The 11,448-nt window shown below is 27.7% G+C and overlaps 1 protein-coding gene across 2 annotated transcripts in view; it reads left to right on the top strand.

Moving 5' to 3' along the window:
• The first annotated feature begins 2,355 nt into the window (after positions 1-2,355).
• Positions 2,356-11,448, top strand: part of LOC121124363 (FMRFamide receptor) — a 50,568-nt gene continuing 41,475 nt past the window's right edge. For both annotated transcript variants that reach the window (XM_071890967.1, XM_071890968.1), the window contains exon 1: positions 2,356-2,411. The gene's annotated coding sequence lies outside the window, so the exon portion shown is untranslated. The remainder of the gene's footprint in view (positions 2,412-11,448) is intronic.

Raw genomic sequence — 11,448 nt, 5'->3', positions numbered from 1 at the left:
AAAAGAGTAAAATCTAGTAACCTGCTCCTCGTTTAATTATTCTTCCCTATTTTGAAAATAAAATTCATACGTAATTACGAGCAAGGAACAATAAAGTATTTATAAAGATCAAATGTCGTCTATCAAAGTTACTAACATATATTTTTCTTTTTGGTTTTTACTGATGAGGATTTAAAAATATTCACATTTCTAATTATATCTCCTCGTCAAACCCTTAGGAATACTTTTGGTCGTTTATGAGCATACTCATAGTTAATTTTTGCAAACTCGATGCTCACTTATTATTAATGTAAGATTAATGAAAAAAATTTAAAATATAAAGAAGGCTGTTTAGGTAGCAATTAAAAAGATCTTATGCTCGTCTAAGGTAATATTATTAATAACTCAACTTCAAACTCAAGAAAAATAAAATATTTACTTTGATGATGTTTTTTTTTTTTGTTATTCAATAAAAGCTTATCAAATTATTTTTATGAGTCCTTGTACGATTTTTATCTGAGAAAGTGTCTAGAATATTGTTTTTCACTTACTATTAGAATTTATCTGAGGTTTAAATTTTCACATTTTTTAATTAATAAGAAATGATATTACCTGTAGCATGAAATTCTAAATGATATGGAAGACTCATGCAAGAGAAAAAGAAAAAATTGAGTTCTTTGTAACACGATAGTATTTTTCATTTCATAATCCCACCTTTAAACAAACAAGGGAAAAAATCGTTCTGGCAGTATAGGCTGCTTAGGCATAAAGACAAAAATAAAACATAGTGAGACATTTTTTTTAACAATATTAAAACAAATTTAACAAAAAATTGTCATGCGTCATTGACGAGACGGATTTCATGAATGCTAAAGGTGTTTTCTATATTTGATATTTGTAACATTTGTATTTCGTTTGTATTTGCATACACTTATTGTTAAGTTTCACTAACCCTTTACGCCCTGAATTAAATTTTACCTTAAAATATTTTTATAAATTTTATAAAAATGAAAATCAAGGTGTTATAGTTCAAAGAAGAACACCACTTACATAATGAAATAAAAATGTCAAAAAATATATGTTGGGCCAACTTTATTGAGGAACAAACATTATTCATAGACTTAAATTGAAAAATAAAGGACATTAATGATTTATTAAAATCAAAATTGGAATGTTTGCAGTTCAAAAAGGTAAATAGCATATCCAATAACCTGTCCATTATGCTTAAAATAGGTATAGTATCAAATTATCTTAAAGAAGATGTGGTCTTTTTACTTCAAGGTGTATGGTTTATCGACTGTAAACATACATCTGAATGAGTGAGATGTAATTTAAGATAGGCTTTGTCTCTGAATATTTCAGACAAAGGTCTAATAAAGAACTTTCTCTGTCAAATGAAGATAACAACATGGTCGAGGATGACCATGAAAAAATTTGAAAAAATATTAGCCATATATCAAAAGCATAAATGGGGGAGTACCTAAAACCGTAATTGTTCATTCCAAAGTGGGATTTGTGGTTATGGTAATAAAAATCTTTTGTTATATCTTCTGGGCTATAGAAGATAGTAGAGTAAGCCCGCTTCTTATATTTAGTGTTGGACTTTTAAGGGAAGGGGGAATCTCGAATTAAAAAGGGCCTTCATCCCCAAACTTTCTTACTTCAATCGCCTTCTCAAATAAAAGAGCCAGAGAGTATGCGTAATATGAAACCAGGGGAACTATTTCAGCACCATACAGGTTTAATCTTTCCAGGATATTGTATTCCCTCGATTCTTTTTTTTTTTTTAAACAAAATGATATGTTGTTATAAGTTTTCACGTGGCTTTGCCCTTCAATACCTAAAATTCCAATCCTTTTTTTGAGTACGTGTACGTTTTTAAAGATGAGTGTCACTCTATCATGGGTTATAAAGGAAGGTAATTTTCCATAGTTCTCCATCAAAACTCCAAATTTTAAGAGACATGGAATAAAAATATTGGGGGATTAGGTATTTTTTCATTCAAAACCATCAGGACACGGTGCTTTATTAATTTTAATACTATTTGTGCTGTAAAACAAAACAAAATGAAGTAAAACCCAGAATCTTGTCATATGAGTTCTAATTTCCAGGAAAATTTCTTTTATTTTATGTATTGATAGAGTTTAGACGTGTTTATCTTCCTGTTGGTTAAAATCTTAAGTGTTTGTTTGAGTGTCTTTCAGAATTTTTAAATGGTTACCCTAGTGTTTAAAAAATGACTTTCGTTATCCGAGGATCCTCAATTGAGTACTCTTTTCACTCGGAAGAGACTTACAAGGATACTTAATTGTTAAACAGTAAGGTTTAAGTATTTTTATTTGTTGATACCATTTTGACATCAAATGGATTACTATTCTTCATATTATTAAAAAATAAAAGGTTTTCACTTTTATAAGACCCGATTATTTTTGGTCTTTCAACGGGTGATGTCAGCAATTATGACAACAAATAAAAATACTCTATTTCAATTTACATAACGAGACAATAATATTATTTATTATGTTTCATATGAAATTGGTTTAAATGGTTACATATCATTTTAAACTTAATATCACTTTAACATAATGAGCAATATACAAAAAAAACAAAAAAAAACAAAGGTCAACAAGGTTTTACCTCACTCCCTCCTCTATAATTTAACAAACAGATAGTAAATTAATAATATGTTTAATATTGAAATATTGATATTTTTTACAATGCTCATGATTAATATATTTTGGAATCTCATTAGCATTATTTTACATTCTATTTCCTATACTTGGAAATAATATGGAACATATCATCTGTTCACGAGGTTATCAACCACTATGTTTTCTGTGTAATGCTACAAAAATATCCCCGCCTGGTCTCCTCACACCTTAAAAAAGTATTGCAGCTACCAATTGTTTCTTGTACTACAGTAATATGTAATATAGTTCAAAGTTTCCCTCTTAATGAACACCATTATTTCTTTGCATTCATCAGCGTTCGATGAAATGCCCATAAAGTCTGGCTTTGTATCAAGTCGTCATGTCTCCAATGTTTAAAGTATTAAATTATATTATATTATATTATATTATTACTCTTCTTTAAATTTATTTTTTAAAGGAAATTATTTTTTTGAAAACTCTTTAATTCATTGTAGCGATTCTTTAATTTCATTCTTTGAAAAGCTACTAGCTATATATTTAAAAACTACAATTCAAGAATATGTCAAATCTATGTATACAATTTCAAGTTTTCCCTTTTTTGAGACAAAAATGTTGAGAGATAAAATAAATAAAGCATATCATCATATGAAATAGTAGATGCAAGTTACCTTATTTCAAAATGTATGTGGTCATTTTGTAAAACGGGCAGAGTGAGCCTCCAAAATTTGGACCATAAAAACCCTATACATATTACTTTATTATATTTCAAAGACGTAAATATATGATCCTTAACCGTGTTACCTACATTAACATTTTCAGAATTAATTTCAAAAAAACAGGTAATGAAGTCTGGAACTTTGACAAACATTATAAGATTCAAATTTCCGTCTATGTCCTTCTTCAATTCAGATTTAATTATAATATTAAATGAATTAATATATTAAATTTATAATATTCCTATTATACTAATACTATATTTTTATAATATAATTAATTAAACTAATAAATGAATAATAATTATTTTCTTATTGCACATATTTATACTATTATAGCATTGTATAACTTATAATAAAATAAAAACATAAAAAAAAAAAAAAAAAACTGCAATTTCAATGAAAAAGGGATAATGAATTTTCCGTTATCTATTAGTTATGACTCGTCATGATGGGTTATTCATATTGGTAAATACCCATGAATCAATGGAAAAGCATAATATCAGGCAATGGCAGTAATTTCCTCTTTATTATGATCCATAATGTGATAGAAGAAGTAACTGTTAGCTGTAGTGAGGCAAAAGCAATGAGAAAATTGAAGAGGTATTCAATTGCCGAGTCGTTTGAGAGCACATGAAAAGGCAGGAGGAAAACAAAAAAGCTGTAAAGCCATAGATAGTTGGATGAATCTTAAAAAGTGTAGAAACATATGTAGTATGTATATTTTATTAACAATATCTATTTATTATTTTAAAATATTAAATTTAATTAAAACATACAATCGTATATGTATACCTAGAAATTAAATATATTTTTCGGCATAAAAAAGTTCGGAAAATTGTCCTTGAACCATGTTTTATAAATATTTATTAATTTGTTTTTGATTTTATCACACAAGGAATCCAAAACAGTCGAATAGATAATATAATAAACATAGTAAAAATGTATCAATTATATTATTGTTAATATAATTTAAACATTAACATTCTTAATATATAAATTAAAAGATAAACATTTATGTATTTTATTTTTAGTTGCCTCTTCCCTCGTAATTTTGATCATTACCTGAAAGTTTAGAAATGAAAATATCTGTACATATGTAATATATGTTATATGTTCACTTAGAACACACTTATAGCAATCATGACACACGTGTCTTAAATTAAAAATAACCTTTTTTTTACAAAAATATTCTGCAATATTGTTTAAAAGAAAATACCTTAAAATATTTTAAAATAGATATACTGATATAAAAAAAAAGTATACACTTTAGTCTCCAAACCTAAGCAGCCGAAATTGATTTCATTGGTTTGTTTCTTTTTTGTTAAAGGAAGGGATTATAAAATCATCATACTATTATCTCACCCAAAATTCATTTTTCTCTCTTTTGATATTTAGTATTTTCTTTTGTGCAGGAATAACTATATACATACTTTATATTATTAATTTTTGTAGATACTTGTATACATAAATTTCAATCAAAGTTCAAATATAAGAATAATATATTTTTGTGTGAATCAAATTTACTATTAGACACTTTCTCAAAGTTTGATGAATTTGACTTCAATTCAAAGTGGCTTGTTCCTCATTAAAAAAAAGACACAAGAAAGTTGGTTATGAATCCTACAAAATACGTTTTGTTAGCTCCATTTTCACATGCCCATTAAATTAGATAAGATAAAGTATATTTAATTTATGTACAATGGCCCCATTTAGGACTTTGAAATCATTCGAGAGTATTCCATACGTTCAGATCTTCTTGCCAATACCTACCTACATATAAAGAAGATAAACTGAGTTCTCTAAGAATATTGAATACATTTATAACAGATCAATCATTTATCAATCAGGAAAATACAAGCTGAAACTCTCGAATAAAATAATTGTAAGTGTTATATATCGCTATTATTTTATTTACCTTTATTTATATGACGTCAGGATAATTTTTGAATAATCATTATTCCAATATTAAAAATATTACATATATTACATTTAAAAGGGGTTTTGAAGTCTTAAGTAGGGAGAAAGCTATTTCCTGGTCCTAGGTGATATAAAATCTTCTATTACTCAGCATGTAGAAATAATATTGAAACATAAAGTTTGTATTTAATAGTTTAAGTATGAAAATGTTATAAGTATTAAATTCATAATGCTAAAACCTGTTGCCTAGAATATCTGCCTTATCAAAACAATGTATGTTGTAATTTGTACTATTTCAATGATGAAATTATTATAAACAGATTTAATTATTACTAACCTATTCAAAATGTTTATCAAAATTATATTATCATTTTAAAATATGTTTATGTTTATTGATACAAATAATTAAATTAAGGCGTTGATAATTTTGGAACTACGCCCCCCCAATAATGAAAGTTAGCAATGCCCCGGATAATAAGAATATAATTTACAATGGGTTTTGAATTATAAAGTAAAAGAGAGTTTTGCCCCAGAAGAATAAAAAAATCTCTTTTGGGATATTACTTAGCAAGTAAAAACTATTTTGAGATTAAATTTATATTTTTGACAATGTTCAAAACAAGAGTCAAGTTGTGGTACAAATTTCATAATATACATAATTAATGATACTTTTTTCTTTGTATAAAGTTAAATTTGTCAATAAAGGTTTCTAATATGATGTTAGCATTGTTGATGTCGGTCAATTTAGAGGAGTCAGCAACCAAGTTTTATAACCATACAAGAAAAAATAAAATCTCATAAAAACGTTTGATTACATCGTTATACAAACTTATTCCATCAATCAACAATTTATTTTTTTGTTGTAATATATAAGCTATGAGTTCTCAAAATAGAGTTTCCTTTATTTATGATGAAATTGATGACGTCAGGGAAAATGCTCTACATCATTATTAATAATATATAAAATAAGAAAAACATATCTGAATAGATACATAAGACGATAAAAGGAAAAAATCTCTATTTTTAAATGACGTCATCATATATATTAGTGAAGTTATCATAAATATATTTTGGCAATATATATTTAAACTAAAAAAGAGAAGATACGAAATGTGGTATTTCTTTTGTTCATTTTTGAATAAAAAAAAAAGAACTAAGAACGGGTAAAAAAAAGGAGCAGGGTTCCTTATGTCGTTTAAATAATACTGTTTCTAAGAGTCGTTATATGATTATTTTTCCAAGGATTAATACAGTTTTTTTCTCTTGATTATTGTTCTAATTATTTTTTCTTTGAGGTTGCCTAAAATATATATATATATATTGAAAAATTAGAGATCTAATTTTGTGTGTTACATTGATTACTTTCTAAAAAAATGTCTCATCGGACAAAATTTGCAAATCATTGGAAAATGAAATGTTCGTGTATGAAATAGGTATTCTAGTTTAGGCTTGAGAGCAATTTTCTACATAACCATTTATTTCCTTTTTTTATTCCTAACTATTGAAATAAATTTGGAATTTTAAATTTAATACAAAATGGCGAACATCTGTAAAATCAAACACATTCATGGGGATGTTTTTAAATCTATAGGGTAGCAATTTTTGGTTTCCTGAAGTATTTGGTCTCAGATTATTATTCCCAGAGCATTGGTGTTGGGGGAAGTAGGCTACAATAAATAAGGTCGCGAAATTTTTAAGTATATAATTGACTATTTTTGGTTCTTTTAATTCCAATCTTATTTAAATGCCTCTGAAGTAAATTTTATATACTATTAATTGTTATAACGGCTTCAGGTTTGGATATAACAACCAGTTACAAATAATTATTTGCTATAGTTTTCTATTTATAACACTAATGATTTAAAAAAATCATACTAAGTGGTTTCTTCATAATGTCGGGAGAATATGATAAATCAACGAAGTGCTCTATTTCCGAAAAAAACCTAAATCTGTAGAAAATCTTTATACTTGGGTTGTCTTTGATTTATTTGAAGTTGTTGCTAATAGTAAAGATAGATAAAAACATAGTTTATTTAATGAATTTTATCCTTTTTTTTTTTTTTTTTTTTTTTTTTTTTTTGCTAATTGATACTGATTTGACATCTGTGATAGCTTATAAAAACTGATTTTGAAGGAAAAAGCAGGTAAACCCAAATCAGTTAAAAGTCGAGATTACAGAAAAGTTTCCTCTTTAGTAATTACAATGATTGATTTTTTTCAGAAGCGCCTTATTATCAAGAGATTAATATCATTACCGGCATTTCCCCTCAATATTAAATGTGCATTATGTAGGGGTTCCAATATATCTCGCCTCTCCTACAACATTAAAACGTTTTCTATATACATGCCTTTTTTTTTACATTGTTTACTAAAAATAAGGCTAGAAATATTGTTTATAAAGAAATCTTTGTCAATCTTGTTCAAAACAATTAATTATTACTGATAAAACGATAAGATGAACAATAGTTACTTTTAGGAAATTAAACAGCAGAACCTCTGTTTTTTTTTAAGTTATACAATTATTACTGATTCTTTTTTGTTTAAAATGATCATAATATTTTTGATACAGTTATAAATAAACTGATCAATTTTTTTTTCTAAAGCCCAATTGAAGATTGCATAGAAATTCATTTTTTCCACATGATTGTATCACAAATCTTCGGCAATTACCTCGTAATCTTTGAAAGCCTCATTGAAATGAGAATTTCTTCATAAACTTGTATTATATTAAATATATTCATATATATTTTGATGTGTGTGATAATGTTACGTATTTTTCGTCTTAAATATTGAAATCTATTATCTTGACTTGGAAAAAATAAAGAACATATCAATTTGTTAAGGAGGTAAAACATAAATATATCTAAATACATTTATGAGAATGAAATAATAACATTATTTAAATTCTTTAAAATCCTACTGGAAGGTTTTTTCAATTATACTTTCATAGAACTCATAATCAATGTAATCGTATATATTTTTTTAGAACTTATGTTTGGTTGATATCCTCATACGACAACTATGAATTGAATATGTTTTTTTACAAAAAATTACATTGATGATAACCAAACATTTCGTTTTTTGTGACAATTATATGCAACCATTGTTGTAAAGTATAAGAAAAATATTTGTTTCATGCTGTAAGCTTGGCAAAATAGTGGTGTGTATATTTTCACTATGATTGGTCACCCAGGATTTTGAACAATCTCGTGTAAAATCGATTTTAAAATATTTTATTTTTCCTTTGAATTTGAAGTTACACAACTATTACTATAAAGACGCCACGCTTGAACCATTTTCACATTTCAAAACCAATAATAAAATAACCAATACCTTTTTTCTTTGTAAACTTGCATAGTTTGAAAACATATTACCCAAAAAGGTCAACCCCTGCATAGTGTTGTTGTAAATTTTGCAGAAATTAGGCTAATTTACTTCGAGATTTTTCCTATGTAACTCTGGAATAATGATTGCACTTTCCGATTGGATCTTTTTCAATAAATTTTTTGCAATATAAACTGGTCTGCACGTCCTTTCAAACAATGATTACTTTATTATTATCGTTAAAGTGTACTTAATTTCCTCTCTTTTCATTTCATTGATTCCTTTTTTGATGGGATGGAAATTGAATAGTCTGTTGGATCGAAAAATACCTAGTTATCAAATTTTTTATTTTATTTCTCAAGTTTTCCATGAGGTCAAAATTAATAAAAAAGGGGTTATCTATGACCACCTTACAACCTTGGATATTTGTTATTTTTCAATTAGTCCATAAACAACATCCCTCGTGTGTCCCAATTCATTACCATTTTATTGTGTTTTGCCCTCATAAGGAATGCAATGAAGAATCATGTCGAAGGATGAAACTAAAACCTAAATCTTAGATCCAAATAGTGTTGGCTTTCATTTGGCGTATTTTTCATACTGTGGGGTTGAAAGTACTTGACAATCGATTCATCAACACAAATAAGTCCCCGGCGAAGCCTTGATGGACTTCCGGAGGCCTTCAAGGGAAGCGGGAGTGCGGATTCGGTCACTTCTCATGTTGTAGGCCTTGCTGTAGACCTTCCCCTCAACCTCCCAGGCATTGAAGATCCAGTACACCGTGGTCTTGGGGTAGTTAAGAAGCTTTTAAATAGCAGAGGGCTTGTGTCCCGCGCGAGCCAATTCGAGGATGGTGTCTTTCCTTGCTTGTTCCATGATGACTATTGTTTGTTGTCAAAACAATTGTGCTGGAAGTTATAGTGTATTGTTCACGCAACCTTTTATATTAGTATGATTTAACTCCGAATATCCACATTATGGATCTGGATGAAGTTTAAAGTAGTTCCAATTGATCGTGGACACCCTGTAACATATTCAAATGCTATGGTGAAGGAAGATAGGTGTCTTGTAGCAGTCCTTTAAATGAAAAACAAGATTTATCATTTACGAATACCAAATGATTATATTTTTGAAGGTCATGAAAAGTTATACTTGAATTACCCATAGCCAGACTTTCTAGTCAGCTCGGGCCCTCTATATTGCTGAAGAAATGTGTATTGGCTGCGTTTTTATTAATTAAATCTATAGTAGTGTTTGAGTCTTTTGTTGGTGTTCCTTTCCATAAAATACGATGAGCAGCACACCTTTAAAACATGATCTTCTTGACTGATCCGTTTGAAAAACCCATTACCCATTGAGTACTCAAACCCGTAAATCTTCATTCCAAAATGGGATTTGTGGTTATGCCCATAAAAATCTTTTGTTATATCTTGTGGGTTATAAAAGATAGTGTATTAAGCCCACATCCTACATATATCTTTTTTGGACTTTTAATGGAAGAGGAAATTTTGAATTAAAAGGAAATTGTATTTCCTCAACTCTTTTATTTTTTTATAAACAAAATTATATGGTGTTTTAAGTTTTAACGTGACATTGCCATTCAGTACCTAAAATTCCAATCTTTTTTTGAGTACGTGTCCTTTTTTAAAGATGAGTGGCACTCTATCATGGGTTAAAAAGAAGGGTAATTTTCCATACTTTTCCATCAGAACTCCAAATATTAAAAGAAATGGAATAAAAATATTGGGGAAAAAGGTATTTTTTTCATTCAAAACCATCAGGTCACGGTGCTTTATTAATTTTAATAATATTTGTGCTGTAAAACAAAAAAAATTGTAGTAAAACCAGAATCTTGTCATATGAATTCTAATTTCCAGGAAAATTTATTTTATTTTATGTATTGATAGAGTTTAGACGTGTTTATCTTCCTGTCTGTTAAAAATATTTAAAGTGCAGATAGATTTCGTTTTTTCATATTAAAACCATCTCTATTCCTGGTTAAAATCATAAATATTTGTTTGAGTGTCTTTCAAAATTGTTAAATGGTTACCCTTAGTGTTTAAAAATGACTTTCATTATCTGAAGATCCTCAATTAAGTACTCTTTTTTCTTCTTTCTTTATTCCTCCATCTTTTTTCTTCTACCCTAAACATCAAGCACCTGAGCTCAAGACAAAAATAAGGAACTTTGATGAGCTGCGTTTTAATTTTCTTTTCTTTATCAAATAACAATGATTAACAAACCAATTTTCAAGTGGGACTGACTCACAATTTAACTATCCTTATTCTTAAAAGATATTGCTGCTAAAAAATAAATATTAAAATCATAATTGATCATTTGTGTTGAGGCAACTACAAATGACGCTTGAAGGATATTTTTTTGATAGTGTGGATGGATTTGTACTCTTCAACTAATTATTTTCCAATTTTTTAACTGCATTATATTTATTAGGCCTTCAGGGGTTCCCCGGTGCTATCACTGTGTACATTATTATTGTAAAACAAAAAGAAATATGTTGTGAAGCAATATTGCCGTAAACAATAGGATTGTGAGTCATTTAATTGTAAGACAATATTAAAAAATCAATAAAATTGAGAGTAATTTCATTACAAGACAATGTTATTGTGTGTAATTTAGTTGCAATTTATATTATATTTGGACTTTAGGAAAAGAGCTGTTAAGGGGAAAATAAATAAGTAAATATACATACAACATAGGATAATAATATTTTCCAAACTATTCTTCTCTTTTCACTAGGACAGAGACTCAAAGGATACTTATTTGTTAAACAGTAAGGTTTAGGTAATTTTTATTTGTTGGTACCATTTTTGACATCAAATGGATTATTACTATTCTTCATA

Source organism: Lepeophtheirus salmonis, chromosome 9 (genome assembly GCF_016086655.4).
Source record: "Lepeophtheirus salmonis chromosome 9, UVic_Lsal_1.4, whole genome shotgun sequence".
Lineage (NCBI taxonomy): Eukaryota > Metazoa > Arthropoda > Copepoda > Siphonostomatoida > Caligidae > Lepeophtheirus > Lepeophtheirus salmonis.
Note: the sequence above shows the minus strand (reverse complement) of the source record. Positions and strands in the feature narration are given on the sequence as shown.